The following is a 19,788-nucleotide window of genomic DNA, read 5'->3' on the forward strand; positions in this document are numbered from 1 at the left end:
GTGACTTGGCTCTTCATCTCGCTTTATGGGCACAGCTCTTTTCACGGTTTGAAACAGTCTGGTTTTTGAGTCCAGTGCTCTCAAACTGAGAACACAAAACTGGGAAAATGTGGCTTCTCAGAAGGGTAAAAGATTGGCTTTCCCTTCACTCCTGCTCCTTCTTGTTTACCAATAGTAGTAAACGCATATGCCGTTGCCTGAGGATCTGTAGCTCCTTTGTGTCTCTTTCTGTTCTAACACCTCTATGCCATGCACTTGGCCAAACCCAGAAGAGGACTGTCTGCTGTGCTGGGATGCTCTGGGGTGCGGATTCATCACATGGAGTATGTGGGGGTATGTGGTTCAGCGCTCTTCTCCAGGTCTTTAACAGATGACTTTTCTTCCATCACATAACAATCAAGAGAATTCTTTTTCAGGCAATCAACAATCTCTATCTATCTATCTATCTATCTATCTATCTATCTATCTATCTATCTATCTATCTATCTATCTATCTATCTATCTATCTATCTATCTATCTGTCTGTCCGTCCGCCCGCCCATCCGTCCGTCCCTCTATCTATCTATCTATCTATCTATCTATCTATCTATCTATCTATCTATCTATCTATCTATCTATCTATCTATCTATCTATTATCTATCTATCTAATCTATCTATCTATCTATCTATCTGTCTATCTATTTCTGTCTGTCCATCCATCTGCCCGCCCGTCCTTCCGTCCATCCATCATCCATCCATCCATCCATCCATCTATCTATCTATCTATCTATCTATCTATCTATCTATCTATCTATCTATCTATCTATCTATCTATCTATCTATCTATCTATCTATCTATCTATCTACCTATCCAGCTATCTCTCCCCCTTTCTCCCTCTCTTCCTCCCTCCTTTCTCTTTCCTTGATAACATCTGGATGTCCGGCTTTATTGTTCAGACAAGTAAGTTGAGTATATCGTTGTCAACCTCTGACTGGAGGTAGGGAACGGCTATGGGCTTCAGTTCTGAGAATCGTTTTCTCTGCCCAGTGCTGTTTTGTCCTATTGGCCTTCCACACTGTGATTTCTGGTCACTCTGAGTCGTCTGTCCGTCCATTTCAGTGGCCAGGCGCAGGGTGGTGAGTGAGTGGCATTCCTGTATTGTGCCGGATGACATCACTGTGTAAACTTCAGGAGAATCAAGCAGCCTGTCCCCATCCATGCATGCCGGGCAGCACCAGACAGCTCCTGGCTCCAGGCAGGCACAGGACCACACATGGCCGCGTCTCCAGCTTAGGACTTGAGGTGTGCAGCGTGGTTGGGCATTCTGCATCTAAACAGCACAGAAACTGCTCCCTCCCACCCCTTCCCATGTTGCTGGCAGCACTTCAAAGCCTGTCCTTAGAGTGGAAAGAGGGTAAGGGAATTCTGGCGCTGGGTTTTTGAGGGGTTCTTTGTTTTTCATTCTTTAGAAGGATAGAGTTCACAAAAGAAACAAACATAAACAGAAGTTGCTTTGCTTATAGGACAGCGTGCGGGAGAGAGAAATTGACATTCATTACCTGGCATGCTCTAGCACAAGTTTGGGGTGTGTTTTGGTTTGTAACTGCTTTTCTTAGTTAACCCAGTTATCTGAGACAAGGGTAAGAGCAATTTGAAAGAAATTAATTGTTCAAATCATCGAAATCATGACTGCTAGTAGTAGAAGTAATGCAAATATTCAAAAGACACTGAATTTCTACTAGTTAATAGAAAATAAAAACAGTGCTGAAGGCACGATTCGTTGTTCCTCGGACTCTTAGTGCTCACGCTTTTCTTTCTGATTTATGTTTCCACATCGAGCAAATCCATAACACTTCCTCTCCCACATTCCCTCTCCTCTCTCATTAGATATGTTACCATCTATTTGGCTATGTGTAGAGAATATGAAATTTGTGCAAGGTCTTGAAGGCTTTCATAGGAGACACGTGTTGTAATTACCCTCATCAAACATATTTTTGAAAAGTGAAATCTATTTGTGGAGATTGAGCTCAGGACCTCCTGGTCGCTCTTGGCTTTTTCACTCAAGGCTGGAACTCTACCACTTGACCCTATAAGCATTTTTGCTGGGGGAATCACAAACTTTTTGGCCCAGGCTGACTTCAAATTGCAATTCTCGGATTTCTGTCACCCAAGCATGACAGAGATGAGCTCCTGGTGCCCGGCTAGTGAAAGCTTTTATTAGATTTAAAGCCAAAGTTACGGGATGTGTTTTCTAACACCCCTTATTTTACTAGGCATTTACTATGTGTCCTGAACGTGGAGTCCTGCTCATGGAATATTGAATCTGTGTTATTTTTTGTGTAGGCAACATCTCCTCAACCTTGCAGAAAATAGCTTAAAGCTGCGCTATTGTAAAGCAAGTTGTCTGTAAACCATTCAAAGTACACATCTTGACTACACATCCAGTTAAGCGGTGTCTGATTGAAATACCTAACAGTAAGCACTCTCCTGCAAGGCTCTGCAGTGTCATAAACGCCACGCATCCAGATGAAGACACGCAAGGCAGTCTTGTCATTTAGTATCGGTGCTTACCCATGGAAGGACATTTGATCTACAGGAATCGACACAATAGCTTTTGAAAACTTTCTGGAAATTTAACTTATGCTGCATCACTGAGAATGTACACGTACCTACCATGAATTTGAATGGCATTGTTTTTAAGATAAACTACATTATCTATATTCTGGATTGCTTGACAAAATCCTAATTTTCAATTTTTTTCATGTCAAGAATGTCTCTCTGTCAACACTCTAGGTGACACAAATAAAATTCTTCCTCAGCTGGAGCACTGGAACATTGAATCTCTATTAATAGAAATTAGAGTAAGGATAAGCATTAACTCACAGTTTTCATTGTGACAGTGTACTGCAGATGGAACTCACTGTACTTGTCCTTCTTATACTTTTTGCACAGAAGTACTTACTACCAGAATGATGTAGGAATAACTTGAAAACAGCTAAGATTGGCAAAATGACCTTGTAATGATAATGGAATATTATATTAAGAGGTAATAGAATAATGCTTTATCTCCATATGACCTTTGACTCTTTCTGATATACTTAACAATACAGTTATTTTATCCTTCAGCATCCCAAGATATCATAATTTGAGTCCTTAATTTCATTCTATGCCTTAAGATAAACTCACTCTTTTTAAACAGCAACTTGTAAATTATTTAAATGAATTCTTCAACTTTGTACCCATAACCATCTTGTAAATTAAGCAAAGCATTTCATGTTGTTCTTGTTTTGTGTTGAAAACAAGAATAATTTTAAACAAACTAACATGCATCTTAAGTTCTAATTAAATATGCACATTTGCCTTGAAAATTTCAAATTTTGTCATTGCAATTCAACTTGCTCTTTTTTTTCCAGCTTGATTTCTGCCATTCTTGGCTAAAATTTACACAGCTTTGTAACATGCTCTGTGCTTTCTCCAGCATTCTACACACCTTCATGCTTCGAGCCTCCCAGAATTTGCACACACACACCCTTTTTTTTTTCCTGAAATGGCATTCCTTCTCTGGCAAGACTAAACTCATCTAAAAATGGCTTTAATATTGTTTCATTCAAGCAGAATTTATCACTCATTCATTTATTCTGATGAAATCTGACAACAAGATTTATTTTCTGGCTCGTGTATTCCACATTATGTATCAAAAGCCTTATGCAGGCAGCTGCACTGGGGAATATGATCCTTCATAAAATAGGTAAAAATTGTGCCCTTCCAGGTTTCTGTTATTCATTGTACACATCTGGAGTACTGGATTGTACTATGTTCTGAGAACCTTGCTGGTTCATGAATGCACTGAGTAGAAACAGGACCAGGAAACAGAGGGACGTTTTCTTTTCCTATGTCCAGCAGCAAGCCTGGCCTTTGACAGTTGACTCATATATCTAAACATTTTTGGAATGAATGCTTTCTAAGTGACATAAATCTCAAAATCAAAGGAACATTGGTCACTCATGTCGATAGTGCTAGCCATGTAAAAGGCTGAGATCTGGAAGATCAACTGAAAAGTCTGTGAGACTCCATCACCACTTACCCAGCAATACCTAGGCTGGATATGTGGCTCAGGTGGTAGAGTGCCCACCATCCATAAAACCAAGGAATGACTGGGTTCATACCATGACACTATCCCAGAAAGAACAAAATAACAGCAGCTGTAGTAATACACACAGCTTCCTTTCCCTAAATCCCAAACTCTTCACTGGTCTCCACTGGCCTCTATCAAAATTCACTAGAGGGGCTGGGAAGGTAGCTCAGTGGTAGAGTGCTTGCCTTGCATGCGTGAGGCCCTGGGTTCGAATCCTCAGCACCACATAAGCAGAAAAAAGCCAGAAGTGGTGTTGTGGCTCAAGTAGTAGAGCGCTAGCCTTGAGCTGAAGAGCTGAGGGACAGCACCCAGGCCCAGAGTTCAGCCCCCACAACTGGCAAAAGAAAAAAAAAAAATCACTAGAGAAAATACTCACTGCATCCATCCTTGAAACAATAGTGTATTGCCATACAATAGATGAAACACATTATTTTCAAATATCTGATTTAATACCACATGTGAAATAAGCATTAAATAAAGAATTTCAAAGTTTGGTTTGTTTTGATTATAGTTCTAATAATCCTATACATTAACAATAGAGCCTATTTGGTGGGAGTCTGTTGGTAGTTTGTTTCACATTTCCACAGAGATATTAGCTTTGGACTACTGAAGAATGTAGATATAATACTGTCAATTAGTAAGCAAAAAACTCAATTAGTCTAAAAAAATGCCTTACCTAAAATAACTTCTGGCAGGGTACCAATGGCTCATGCCCATAATCCTAGCTACTCAGTAGGCTGAGATCTGAGGATCACCATTCAAACCCTGGATAGACAAATTAGAGAGACTTTTAACTCCGACTAACCACAAAAATCCAACAATGGATCTGTGGCTCAAGTGGTAGAGCACCAGCCCGGAGCAAAATGTTGAGAGTCAGTACCCAGGCCCTTGAGCTCAAACTCTAGTACTCACACCAGTAAATAATAATAATAATAATAATAATAACTTCTGCTACTGCACGCTGAGTACACACATGCATCTTCACATTGGAAATACCATGTGACCAGGACGAAGGCATGAAACAAGCGGAAGGCTTTCTATGTGAATTTGGAAACTCGCTCCGTTGTGAGGGGCAAATGATCAGCTGCCGGGCACCAAGGAGGTTGAACATTGAAGCACAAGTGGTGTTGGCTCACGCCTAGTTTAGTTTTGTAAGGTAACGAACTTTAAACGTGTTTCACGACAGCAGATTACTTTTCCAATAACTAAACTAAGACAAAAATCTATAAGGAAAATGTTCCTAGTAATCAGATATAAATAGTAAATCACATTTGGGGGGAAATTAAGTATATTAACTATCCATGAGAGATAAAAGTCTTCACATAGCAGCGAGGCATTTGCTAAGAGAAAAGATGAAGTAGATGACTTTAAGAACACATCAGCTCTTGCGCTGGGATTGCTTCGTTTTCACACACCTCACAGTTCACGGTAGCTTGTCTTTTCTTCGCAGAACAGCATGGCCTGAACAGGTGAGTTCACGGCCCACGGCTGGCCCTGAGCCCCGTGAGTGTCTCCTCAGCTCCCACCTCTCCACGCGGCTCAGCAGGAGCGGTGAACACAGGGTTCTGCTTCCCCCTGGGAATGTGGTGAGGACGAGGAAGCCGTGGCACTGACAAGCCCACACGTTGCCTTGGGGAGGCGGTGTGGACACGCACACTGCACTCTCCAGTGTGTCACCATAGCTGCCCACGCCATTCACTGCACACAGAGGTCTGTGCCCACCGCGGCTCTCACCCTGATATTCTTTAATGACCCCAAATTAGAGGAAAAGAAATATAACCCTAAAATTCTCCCAACAGATGCGTTGTCAGGAGAGGTGAGCAGGTCACTCCAGGCTAGGAGGGGAGGATAAGGGAGCTCCCTAAAATCCACCCACATTACCTATGTCACCAGCCCACCAGCCTACCCCAGCAAAGTCTCTAGCCACAATGCTCATGGGCCCCTTATGAAGCTACACATTGAGAGGCACTTTGCTGGAGCTGTGAAGAACAGCCAAAGACAACATATGCTATTAATAGAATAGTAAAGGGGAAGGAACAAAGTTAGAATCAAAGATTAGCATCAAAATCCAGTCTTCATTGAAAGTTACTTGTGATGGGATGATATCTGAGTTCGATTGACCTTTCAGAAACCCAGACTTAGCCTCTCTGGCTAAGTTTTTACAGTAGCCTCTCTCTTGGCTTCCCTTGGTCAGGTAATCCATGGATTGGGGAACTTGATGAGGAACTGTCAATTAGACATTGCTCACTGTGTACAAACAGCACTAGAGTGAATTTGGAGAGCTCTGGACGTGGAATGATTCATTTCCATACCCCGTTTTGGTAGGATTCATCACTAGTATTTAGTAAAATGATTAGGCAAACCTATTTAGGCAGAGTCGATTTAGCTCCTAGCACCTTCAAAGTCTTTGAAGTAGCTCTGATATCTTCAAAACTACAGTCCTGTCTCACCTACAGTCCTAGCTTCACAGGAGGCTGAGATCTGAGGATCACATCTTTAAGCCAGCCTGATCAGGAAAGGCTGTGTGAATTATCTCCAATTAGTCAGAAAAACAGCCCAAAGTGCCTTAAGTGGTAGAGTGCCAGCCTTGAACAAAAGAGCTATAGAGAACACCAGGCCCTGAATTTAAGTACTGGCACTAAAATAAGTAAATAAGTAAATACATACATACATACAAAAATCAATAAATGAACAATCTTGTGCCTTCTCCTTCACATTCAGTAAATTCATTTTGACAGTACACACACACACACACACACACACACACACACACACACACACACGTATCTGTGTGAAAATATGCAGAACCCCAAAGAAGAAATTAAATTTGAAAACAAAAGAGATTGCTTTCATCCTCTGTTATTATTTTGCCCTCCAGATTTCTTAAAATTAAAGCAATTATAACATACGCCTCAAACTTATTTTGTCATTAAGCTTCTCTGTCTTAATTTGTGTAGTGACTCATGAATGTCTGAGTGTATTTGTGTATGTACTCCATGTGTCACGGTCATCTCTGTTCTGTTCCAGTTTGGTCTGGTTTATTTGGGCGTGAGACAGTGTCTCTAGGAGGCTCCCTACAGCAGATGGCCTTACAATCTGGTTCTCCTGCTTCAGCCTCCTGAATGCACCATGATTTCTGGCTATCAAAGTCAGCTTTTCAGAGGAATTTTTTCCCCCTATATCACATATTAATCAACTTTGGAGACTTATAATTGACTACTCAGTAGACAAGGCAAAAATAAAATCGAATTTGGTATTACCTCAGTAGAAGAAGCACATTATTAGAGAAAGTTTGTTCATATTATACTTTTCATGATTTTTACTATAGAACTATGTGTCTGTGTGTGTAGAAAAATTGTTAAATCAGCCACTCGTGCCTATACTAGATCCTTAATTCATTAGTATTTTGAAATTTCTATGGAAATCTCTAGTCATATGTAAATAAGCAAAAGTCAGTAGCAAAAGGGAAGAAAGGGAGGTGAATGAAGGTCAGGAAAATATGAATTTGAAAGTGAAAGCGAGGACTTTGACCACCAATGCATTGTACTGTTCACTATATTTATATAACAAATAATTTACATTCAACTCATTGGGGGAAATCAGGCAAATGGCCAATAATTTGGCATCATCTGATTGGAGAGTTTCAAGGCACTTTAGAAGAACAAGTCAGCTTTGATTGATGTGCTTGAATTTGCTTGATTTTTCGCTTGTAGCCATCTACTTAAAATTTTTTGGATGAAAAATTATAGGACACACTCCTGTCTGAAAGGTTTCCTGGTGTGTTGAAGCTTTGTCACTGCTTTTCACATGCAGAGGCGTGTGGAATTTTTGCACGATCTGAATTATCGGAGAAGAGGGACAGAAGGGCCTGGCCAGCGTCCTGGTGCCATGTGCAGAGTCCCTGAGGGTAGAGTGCTTCCGTCGGTACAAGAGGCCCCTCTGGGGTATCACCCCCGATGGCTGCTCCTGATTTGTCGCTTTGTGGTGGGGCCTACACACTCAGGTTTAGCTGTTTATTTAAATATACTGGCGAGGGATTGCTACAAGCCAGAGCAGCTGTCCTGTAAATACAGCATCTAGTAAAACAAGAGGGAAAATCTGCTTCTATGGCATTAGGGTTCTTTCATACAGAGGACATCTTAATTGTGGAAGCTTGTAACCCCTGGTCAAGCAAGAAATTAATGTATTTTAAGAAAGGGCTCTTGTGTGACATTCTATTTTTTCTTTTTTTACCATTTGATAAAGAAAGAACACGTAAATAAAAACAGGATGTTGTGTACTCATTATCTTGCCCATGTAATTGTAACACGTCTGTATGGTATTTTCACAATAAAAAACTATTATAATGTTAAAATAAAAAAATAAACAGGATGAAGTGTTTTAGAGAATAGATAACTCAATATTGTCTCATGTTTAATTAGTCTGATCCTAACATATATTCTCCTAATAGGTGCAGAGTTTCCTCCATGTACATTGATGATATGGGCACTGTATGTGCTACTGAGAGCTAAGTTGATCAGTCCGGGTCTTACTTAGAATGTCCTGGACAAGAGTCTGCTTCCTTTTTAGAAATCCAGCAGTGCTTATACTGCAAGCGCTTCCTGGAGTCAGAGTTCTGTCTCCTGAGATCACTCAAGGCTCATGTCTCTGCAGAAATAGAAAGTCAGGCCACACTTCATGAGAATTAATTGCTTAATGCCCAACGATTAGATAGTCAGGGATAGAGCCCCAAATAGAAGTGTGCACACATGCTCATCATAGCGATTAATAAGGGAGCTCATGCCACCCCCCATCACAAGATTCGGGTGTTCGCATGGTTCAGGAAAAGCGTGGGACACCTTAGATCAGAGGAAGCCTGGGACCTCTAGTTTTATTCTTTCCAGGCGGTATCAAGTTCTGACTAAAGAGCAATTGTTTACTGCTATTCTAAAGTTTTTTCATATGATCTCTTCTTCCTTTTTAGCTTTTAGTTTCCCAGTGGAGTGTCTTATCTGTTCACATAAACTCAGGACACTTATGTCAACTCATGGAAGTCCGTTTCCATCAATCACACTCTGGGGGATATGACGCACAAGTCCTAGCCCCTGTGGAACTCACGGGCGGCCACACAGCTCAGAGGCCTTTCCCTCACCAGTTGGTCTTTATGACCCTATCTCTACCTGTGCTCTTGGGAGATGCGCCTGTGTAACTTCTGGTATGGCCAAGAAAAATTGTTGCTTTGTGGTTTGTTTGTATTTTCCTTGTTGTGCATGCAAGAGTGTCAACTGCCATGAGCTTTTCATATCAGAAACTGGGAATCTGCAGGGGAGTTATATTTTGTTTGTTTGTTTGTTTTGGTTGGTCGTGGGGCTTGAAAGCTGGGCTTGGGCACTGTCCCTGCGCTCTTCAGCTCAAGGTGAGCGCTCTACCGCTTGAGCCACAGCACCACTTCTGGTTTTCTAGTGGCTTATTGGAGATAAGAGTTTCACAGACTCTCCTGCCTGGGCTGGCTTTGAACTGCAATCCTCAGATCTCAGCCTCCTGAGTAGCTAGGATTACCGGCATGAGTCACTGGCGCCTGGCTTGCAGGAGAGTTTTATAATACAAAGCAGATCATGTCTCCTCCACAGACTTAACTATGACTCGGACACCCCAGCTCTCCCTTAAAGTGAAACGATCACCTGTGTTCACATACGTATTTGCATGCCAGATGTGATCCTGGACTGTATTTGTCCCACAGTAGAAACAACTGACATGCAATTCAGTTGGTGGATTGAGTAAAATAAAAAGAAAAGCAACAACAACAACAAAACTGCCCTGTGCATCCACACAGCACAATTCTCTTTAGCCGAACAACAGTGAAATGCTGAGAGAAGAGGCAGCAGATGCCCTGAGAGGTTGAGGAAGCCATACTGCATCTGACCCCATTCACCCTGGGCCGGGGGAGTGGGGAAGCTGACAGGGAAATGAGGAGGGGTCACAGGACCATGTGGGCAGGGCTGTTAACACAAGAGCTCACCAAGCCATAGTTGGTCATGGTGTCTCTGCTGTTCATCTTGATTTTGTGAGTAGTCACATGAGGGTAGGTTGGTCCAACAGTCCAAAGCGTGCTAGAAAGGTTATTATTACCAATAGAAATGGTTATTAAATATTCATCATATGCATTTATCAGAAAATATAAGAGCCTAGTGCTGTCAACATTAAAATAAGATGGATGAGTGCAAATCTTCTAGGAATAACTCATTCCATACCCACTGAAGTGAGGTCGGTAGTGTTGAAGAGATTCTGTCAACAACAAGGCATGGGTGTCATTCCTGGCGATCTTTGAGAAGGACAAGGGTCATCGGAAGCATGAGGAGCCAGCTGTGTAAAGGCCGGATGGAGAAGAGTCCCGAGGAAGGAGAGACATTTGCAGATGTGTGCAGTGGAAGTCCTGCTGACATCGGCTCTTGCTAATAGTTCCAAATCCCTATGTACAGGACCTGTTTGAAGGTGAAAAGGAACAACAGGCCAGCAGAGAAAGAGGCCACACCTTCCCCATCCATCACCCCATCCACCCCCTTCCCCCACGGGGGACTGAGTCTGCTTCCCTCATGATCAGGCAAAGAACACTAGAACTCAGATTTGGGTGGATGTGCTTTTACTGGTGACTTAGTTAAGTGATGTTGCTTGTCTATCAGTATTTGAATAAAGAGCTGTACTGAATAATGTGGTTTATCAAATTCACTTAAAAATTGTAGGCCGGGGGGCTGGGAAGGTGGCTCAGTGGTAGAGTGCTTGCCTTGCATGAATGAGGCCCCGGGTTTGATTCCTCAGCACCACATAAGCAAAAAGAAAAAGCCGGAAGTGGCACTGTGGCTCAAGTGGTAGAGTACTAGCCTTGAGCTGAAGAGCTGAGGGACAGCGCCCAGGCCCTGAGTTCAGGCCCCAAGACTGGACCCCCCCAAAAAATATTGTATGCCAAAGAAAGTTATGATTGTAAGTTACATTTATACCACAGTTTCCAAAAACAAATTATTTATTACAGAAAAGTTTAGGCCAGCTTATATAAACATTTTTATACTTTGAGATAAGACTGATATGTTGTTAAACCTCAGAGTTTAAAAGTATGATATTACATTTTCTGTCTACTTTGAGGTAGCATCCTGTATGGATATATAGGAATATAATTGTGAAAGGTATGTTTTATAGGAAATCTCTCTACTGGGTGTACTTTTTTTTACAACTAAATGCTTGGAAAAACAAATCAAGCCTTTAAAAACTATGTAAGTTTACTTGAGGATTTGCATTATAAGAAGTTTATTGTGTTCGTTTCAAGAAATTTTTCAGTTGTGGTTAAAATAATTACCTTTCAATTTCATTTCAAATAAATGTCAGTTTAGCATTTCAATGCACTTGAAAACCAAATAAAGTTGGACTGGATTGTGGGAGAAAATGGATCTCTATCATTTACAAAATGTTACAGAAATGAAATAAGACTGTCAATATCAAGGTTGTCCATAAAGTGGCAATTATTTTTAAGTCTACTTGTGAAGGTAAGTTATCTTTTGTATAATTTATATGAACTTCAATAATAGATCTAGATTAGGAAGAAAAAATCCTATTCTAACCATTCTGATTTCAGATGTCCTCAATTGTGTAAATAAAGGATAAAATGCCAAATCTAAAATATAATACAAGTGTTCACTTCAGCAACACATATACTAAAATTGGAATGATACAGAGAAGATTAGCATGGCCGCTGAGCAAAGATGACATGCAAATTCGTGAAGCGTTCCATATTTTTAACTGCCCAATAAATAAGTGGGCTAAGGACTTAAAGAGAAACTTCTCTGAAGAGGAAAGAAGGATGGCCAATAGACACATGAAGAAATGCTCAACCTCCCTAGCCATAAAAGTAATGCAAATCAAAACAACATTGAGATACCACCTCACTCTAGTTAGAATGGCTAAAATCAAGAACTCTAACAACAACAGATGCTGGAGGGGATGTGGACAGAAGGGAACCTTACTGCATTGTTGGTGGGAGTGTAAACTTTTTCAACCATTTTGGAAAGTAGTATGGAGGTTCCTCAAAAGACTCCACATAGAGCTCCCCATGACCCAGCAATCCCACTTTTGAGCATTTACCCAAATGTTTACAAACAAGACTACATTAAAGCTACCAGCATGACTATGTTTATTGCAGCATTATTTACCATAGCTAAGATATGGAACTAACCCAGATGCCCCTCAGTAGATGAATGGATCAAGAAAATGTGGTATATATACACAATGGAATTCTATGCCTCCATCAGAAAGAATGACATTGCCCCATTTGTTAGGAAATGGAAAAACTTGGAAAAAATTATATTAAGTGAAGTACGCCAGGCCCAAAAAACATAGGTCCCATGGTTTCCCTTATTTGCAATATCTAGTATATGTCTGAGTCAAGCAGAAAAGGTCAGATAAGGTGATGTTAGGGAAATGAACCCTAAGATATGTATTCAAATGTTTTTTTTTCTTTCATGTGATTGTTTCTAACACATTTATAAGATTATTTATTTGTTGCTTTGTATGTCCCTCCCCCACAATTTAACCCCTGCTTTCACTGTAAAAAAAATAAATAAAATATAATACAAGTTTAACTCGTGTTCTCTCCAGGTTCAGCCTGTATTTGCCAGTGAACAAAGCAGCATAAGACCGAACTGTGCTGTGATAGCTCATATAGACCTGGCTTTCATGATGGAAAGTTTGTCAGTAGTTGTTGGGCCTACATTGACAGAATCAAAAGAGAATTGTGGATATCGAATTAAAGCCACATCACCCATCAAATATACAGAATAAGAGAAAGACCACAAGCTAGTGTGATGCAGGATCATTTTCAGGGATTTTTCTGAGCAGCACCATAAGACTGAATGCTGCCTAGACTTGGGAAAAAGCCACATGGAAGGTGACAGATAATCTTTCCAGTTGCATTGAGACTTTAAATTTTTTTCTGCATCATTATATCTTTTAATTTCTGAACTAGTATTTTTCATAGGCAGTTCTTCTTATTCATATTATTACTTGGAAAGCATGTAAAGCATGCCACTTTAAAAAATAGCCAGGAGTAGTGATTTACGCCTGTAATCCTACCCACTCAAGTGGCTGAGATTTGAGGATCATAGCTTGAAGACAGCCTGGGCAGGCAAGTCCAGAGACTTTTATCTCCAATTAACCAGCAAAAAGCCAGAAGTGAGAGGCAGCTCTCCAGCCTGGAGTGAAAAAAGCCAAAGGAGAGCCGCAGGCACTGAGTTCAATCAAGCCCTAGTACCAGCACACACGCATGCACACATGTGTGTACACACAGAGACTTTGATCTCAAGTACAGTGCCAGCCTTGATCAAGAAAGCTAAGAGACAGTGCTCAGGCACTTCAAATGTTCTCACAATAACAATCATTAAGTCCACAGTTCTTTCAGCCAGGGCCGTGTCTTTCCCCATCCTCACAGTCTGATGGTTTATAGCATGCCAGTGGGGACGCTCCTTCAGTAGAAGCATGCCCTCAGAGTGGTGGGGTTTGGAGATGGGGCCTTTGTGAGGGAAGTGGGTTGGATTGCTATGTGGGTGAGAACATTATCATGGGATTAATGCTCATGCCATGACAAGATGAAGATGATGAAGGAGATGATGGATACGAGTAAGCCACAATGGCCGTTCCTCAAGAACCCACTACACCTGGGCCCCCATCTTACACATGCAGCCTCCAGAGCTGCGAAGAAGAACAAACTATGGTGTAAACCATCAGACTCTTCTATTTTGAGAGCGAAAAGAATGAAGCTAGGTGTCTAGAAAGACCTGAGCACTGTCAGGCAGATAGAAAGCTCTGGTTCCAGCAGGCAGCTGGTGGCTCATGCCTGTAATCCTAGATACCCAGAAGGCTGAGATCTGAGAACCATGACTCCAAACCAGCCAGGGCAGGAAAGTCTGTGAGACTCTTATCCCCAATTAACCAGCAAAAAGCCAAAGGGGGAGCCGTGGCTCAAGTGGTAGAGTGCTAGTCTTGAGGAAAAAAAAGCTCAGGGACAGTGCCTAGGCCTTGAGTTAGAGGAAAAAAAGCTCAGGGACAGTGCCTAGGCCCTGAGTTCGAGTCCCAGGACACTCTCTCTCTCTCTCTCTCTCTTTTTCTCTCATACCCCCCCCCCCCCCGACACACAGAGTTCTATCCAAAAATCAAAATCAAAGTTTGTATTCTCATTCAAAGTCTCGAAAGAGCTAGTCCCTTACTTGGGCTGTCATCTACAGCTCCTTCCTGGGTCTCTCCCTTCTAGCCATGGCCGGTTTCACTGCTTCCATGCTGTTCTTCCCACTCGCTCTGGAGTCTTCCAGATAAGAGTGCAGAGCACACATGGAGATCGTGTCCCCTGCAAACCTGAAGCCCTTCCTCCAAGGTGTCTCCACCACCTGCATGATTCGCTTCTCTCGGCCGGCTCATTCCTCTTCATGACCATATTGCCTCTGAAATGTATACTTGCTTTGTTTTTATAATATCTTGTTCTTCTATCAGGTCAAGGAGAACAGGGACTTCATCTGTTCTATTTATTACAGAATGCTCAGCTAGTACGTTTCTGCCTGGAATATTCCTGGGTTCCTTGAATTTATAACCATGCATTATACCCAATTTATCATTTTGTCTCTAGGGCTAAAGAGTTCACAAATAATCTCCTGGGAAAACTAGCCTGTATGAGCGGCAAAAACAATTTGTGTACAAATTTCATCAGATTTTATCCAAGATTGCTGTAAACTTAGGGCATGGTTTAAATTGTTCAAGAAAAATTAAAAACAAGCCTAAGTGTGCTTTTATAACTTAAAGAATTTTAAACAAAGAAAGTACTTAAGAGGAAAAAATGACCTGAGAAGAAAATTATATTTTAATAAGTTTAAGCTGAAAAAAATATAACTTTATCATGAAGATCAATTATCCTTTATGTTATGGTCATTTGGTTTTGTTATTTTAAAAAACTTACTGGAGCCAGGAGGCAGTGGCTCATGCCTGTCATCCTAGCTACTCTGGAGGCTGGGATCTGAAGATCATGGTTCAAAGCCAGCCTAGGCAGGAAAGTCCATGCAATTCTTATCTTTGCTGCAAAAAGCCAGAAGTGGAGCTGTGGCTCAAGTGGAAAAGTGCTAGCCTTGAGCAAAAATGCTCAGGGAGGGAGGCTGGGAAGGGATGTGAAGGGGGCTGCAATGCTTGGTAAGAAATGTACGCATTATCCTGCCCATGTAATTGTAATCCCTCTGTACAGTATGTTCACAAATAAAATAAAATATATATATAAAAAAAAGCTCAGGGACAGTGCCGAGGACCTGAGTTTTCAAGTTCTGGGACTGGCAAATTATAAAAAAAAAAAAAGATTTATTTCAAATAGCCTTTTAATAAAAGGACAGACTCTGAAAGCATTACAGGATGGAATAGGCCGAAATTTTCTTAATAGAGACCCCGAAACACAACAAATCAAAGAAAGGTTGGACAAATGGGATTGCACAAAGTTGCAGAGCTTCTGCATGGCAAAGGACAGAGCTAGCAAGATCAATGGAAAGCCCACGGATTGGGAGAAGATCATCACTAACCATACAACGGACAAGGGTCTCATATCTAAAATATACCTGGAACTCAAAAAATTAAATCTCCCAACAACAAATCCTCAAAGAAACAACTGCCCAATAAATAAGTGGGCTAAAGACTTAAAGAGAAACTTCTCTGAAGAAGAAAGAAGGATGGCCAATAGACACATGAAGAAATGTTCAACCTCCCTAGCCATAAAAGAAATGCAAATCAAAACAACATTGAGATACCACCTCACCCCAGTTAGAATGGCTATAATCAAGAACTCTAACAACAACAGATGCTGGAGGGGATGTGGACTGAAAGGAACCTTACTTCATTGTTGATGGGAATGTAAACTTGTTCAACCACTTTGGAAAGCAGTATGGAGGTTCCTGAAAAGATTTCACATAGAGCTCCCCTATGACCCAGCAATCCCACTTTTGGGCATTTACCCAAATGTTTACAAACAAGACCATACTAAAGCTACCAGCACAACTATGTTTATTGCAGCATTATTTACCATAGCTAAGATATGGAACCAACCCAGATACCCCTCAGTACATGAATGGATCAAGAAAATATGGTATATATACACAATGGAATTCTATGCCTCCATCAGAAAGAATGACATTTCCTCATTTGTTAGGAAATGGAAAGGCTTGGAAAAAATTATATCAGTGAAGTAAGCCAAGCCCAAAGAAACATAGGTCCCATGGTTTCCCTTATTTGCAATATCTAGTATATGTCTGAGTCAAGCAGAAAAGGTCAGATAATGTGATGTTAGGAAAATGAACCCTTAGATATGTATTTAAATGTTTTTTTCTTTCATGCATTTGTTTCTAACACATTTATAAGATTATTTCTTTGTTGCTTTGTCTGTCCCTCCCCCACAGTATAACCCCTGATTTCACTATATTTGATATCGGTATAATTTGTGGAGGAGATGGGGAAAACAAGTCGTTTAAGGATACAGGTGGACCCGTTGCAACTATGAGAAGTACAAGTTGTCATGTTGAAAACGAACTTTACAACTTTGGTGAGGGGGGGGGGGCGGGGGAGGGATTGGGGGGGCGGGGGGGAGGCTGGGAAGAGATGTGAAGGGTAAACAAAGGAGGAGGCTGCAATGCTTGATAAGAAATGTACTCATTATCTTGCCCATGTAATTGTAACCCCTCTGTACAGTATGTTCACAAAAAATTAAAATTAAAATTAAAAAAATAAAATAAAAAATGAAAGGTCAGGCTAATGAATTATTGATATACCAAAGAAATTTACATGTTGACCTTTGACCTTCCAAATAACTCCCTATCATTGCTATGAATCAGAACCAACGACACTGTGAACTCATTTGTGAAGTTTTCTATACCAATCTAAATCTGTGGTTTTTGCTAGTAAGCATTTTCATCATGATGCAAAATAAAAATACCTGTAAGCAACAGCTTCAGGGAGGAAAATGCCTTTTGGGGCCATTCTTAAGAGTTTGTAGCATGTGGTTGAATATCATGTGGCAGACAGGAAGCAGATGGACAGCTGGAAAGGGACTGGGGGCAAGACATCTCTTTGGGGGCATTCCCCTGACGGCCCATTTTCTCCAGGAGGTCTCTGAGGTCTCCAGTACCTCCCAGGAAGGCCATGGAGTCTTGAGACCAGCCCTGACCCAGTCCATTGAGGATCCCACCGTTTTCCCAAGCCAGCCTCTGACCAGAGCTCCAATACAGGAGGAAACTTCATCCGGAGACTGAACAGCACAGTGCTGAATAATGACAGTGTCACTGAAGGGAAAATGAGGACATTAAATGTTCTCAGAATCCAATGGTCATGAAAATAAAATCTACAAGAACGTCTGGCATGCAGCAAAACAGAACCAAGAGAGGAGTTCCTAGCTATGAGGAGCTGCCTCTCAAAATACAATGCCTTGGTGACACAACTCAAGCTCTTAGAAAAACAAGAATATGTCAAACTCAAAACTATAGGTGCAAATAAATAATATGTATTAGGGCAAAGTTCAGGGCAGTAGAAACAAAAATCCACACAGAGAAGCAACAAAGGACAAGTAAATTCTATAAAAAATTAAACAAAATGGGGCTGGGAAGGTGGCTCAGTGGTAGAGCGCTTGCCTTGCATGCCTGAGGCCCTGGGTTCGATTCCTCAGCACCACATAAGCAAAAAGAAAAAAGCCGGAAGTGGTGCTGTGGCTCAAGTGGTAGAGCGCTAGCCTTGAGCTGAAGAGCTGAGGGACAGCGCCCAGGCCCAGAGTTCAGGCCCCACGACCGGACCCCCCCCCCAAAAAAAAATAAAGAAAATGGACAAACTCTTGGCCAATCTGGCCAAACAGAAAAGAGATCACCTAAATATGTAAAGTTATGGATGAATGTTGACATCACAACAAATAGAAGAGAAATCCTGAGAATTGTAAGACTGTTTTAGGAACCCTCACTCAAACTACTTGGAAATCCTAGTAGAAATTGATGAATTCTGAGACAATTTCAACCATCAAAATAGAGTCAAGAGGATGAAAACCATTTCAACAGACCTATGACAACCAAAGAGATTGAAATGGAATTAAAGAATCTCAAAGGAGGAAGCTACAATGCTTGATAAGAAATGTATCATTATCTTGCCCATGTAATTGTAACCCCTCTGTACAGTATTTTCCACAATAAAAAAATAAAAAAAGAAATCAGCACAAACATAAAAAAAGAATCTCCAAAGAACACTCTAGAACTGTGTGTGTGTATGTGCACTAGACAATGCAAGGTTGGCGCTCTACCACTTGAATCATACCTCTGCTTCTCACTTGTTGGTGACTAATTGGAACAAACAGCTTTATAGATTTTCCTGCCTGGGTTGGAGTTGAACCATAATCCTCAGATCTCAGCCTTCTGAGCAGCTAGGATTATAGATTTAAGCCACCCATGCCAGGCTAAGGCTTTTAAAGTAGAACAAATACCAGTACTCCACAAACTTTTCCATAAAATAAAAATCAACGGATCACTACTTTACTCATTCTGTGAAACCAGATTTACATTCATCTAAAAACCAGACCAAAAATGTAAAAGGAGGAAACTATAGACCATCAATCTATTTTATGAAAACAGATCAGACTCTTCAATAAAATCCCTGCTAATGGAATTCAGCAAATAGCTGAAAGAAAACATACATCATAAGTATGTTAGTTTCATCAAAGTTATAAAAGACTTGTTTAGCAGAAATGAGTTAACAAATACAATACAGAGCATAAACAAAATGAAGAACAAAAATCAGATGGTCATCTCAATAGATGCCAAAAGGGCCTTTGAGAAAAACCCAATGTGCTTTTATGATAAAAGCTCAGGAGAAGCTTGGAATCCAAGGCTCGGACCTCCACAGCAAAGGCTGTGGATGGCACAAGTCTATGGAGAACATCACACTGAATATTGGAAAATGGAAACCAAAACTCTAAAATCAGGAACAGGACAAGGGTGGGTCTCACTGTGGCACTGGAGTTCCTAGTCAGAGCGATAAGGAAAGAGGAAGATATGGAAACAACCCTACAGGAAAGAAATCCAGCTATCCCCATTTACAGATGGTAAGATACTATAGCTAAAGGATCCAAAACTCTGCCTGGAAGTTCCCAGAGCTGATCCACACCTTCAGAAGAGAAGCAGGAGGGAAAGTCAACATGGAAAGATCCGGAATTTCTGTGATCCAATAGCGAACACACAGAGAGGAAATTTGGAGAACAACTTGGTTTACACTAATATCACAAAACACCTAGGAATAATCATAACCAAGTAGGTGAAGGAATTTGGAAATGAAAGTTGCACAATCTTCAAGAAAGAAATTGAAAAAGATAACCAGGCCTCTCGTGTTTGTGAATTGGCAGATTTGTTAACCTAAAAAGAGTGTATTGCCAAAGATGATCTGCAAGTTTGATTCAAGACTCAACAAAATCCCAGCATCATTCTTCAGAGAGAGAGAAACCGATCTAAAGCTTCATGTAGAAGTGTCTGGACATAGGTGGCTCACACCAACAATCCCAGCTACTCAGGATGCTGGGGTCTGAGGCTCAGAGTTTGAAGCCAGCCTGGACAGGAAAGTCTATGACACTTTTATCTTCAATTAACCACCAAAATGCATAAGTGG

The 19,788-nt window shown here is 41.0% G+C and overlaps 1 non-coding gene across 1 annotated transcript; it reads left to right on the forward strand.

The window, feature by feature from the left end:
* Positions 1-11,774: 11,774 nt before the first annotated feature.
* LOC122098091 lies at positions 11,775-11,881 on the forward strand. The gene has a single exon (XR_006145659.1). It is a non-coding gene; the product is annotated as a U6 spliceosomal RNA (small nuclear RNA).
* Positions 11,882-19,788: the final 7,907 nt, after the last annotated feature.

This window comes from Dipodomys spectabilis, unplaced genomic scaffold (genome assembly GCF_019054845.1).
Source record: "Dipodomys spectabilis isolate Male_0828 unplaced genomic scaffold, ASM1905484v1 ptg000457l, whole genome shotgun sequence".
Classification (NCBI taxonomy): Eukaryota; Metazoa; Chordata; class Mammalia; order Rodentia; family Heteromyidae; genus Dipodomys; species Dipodomys spectabilis.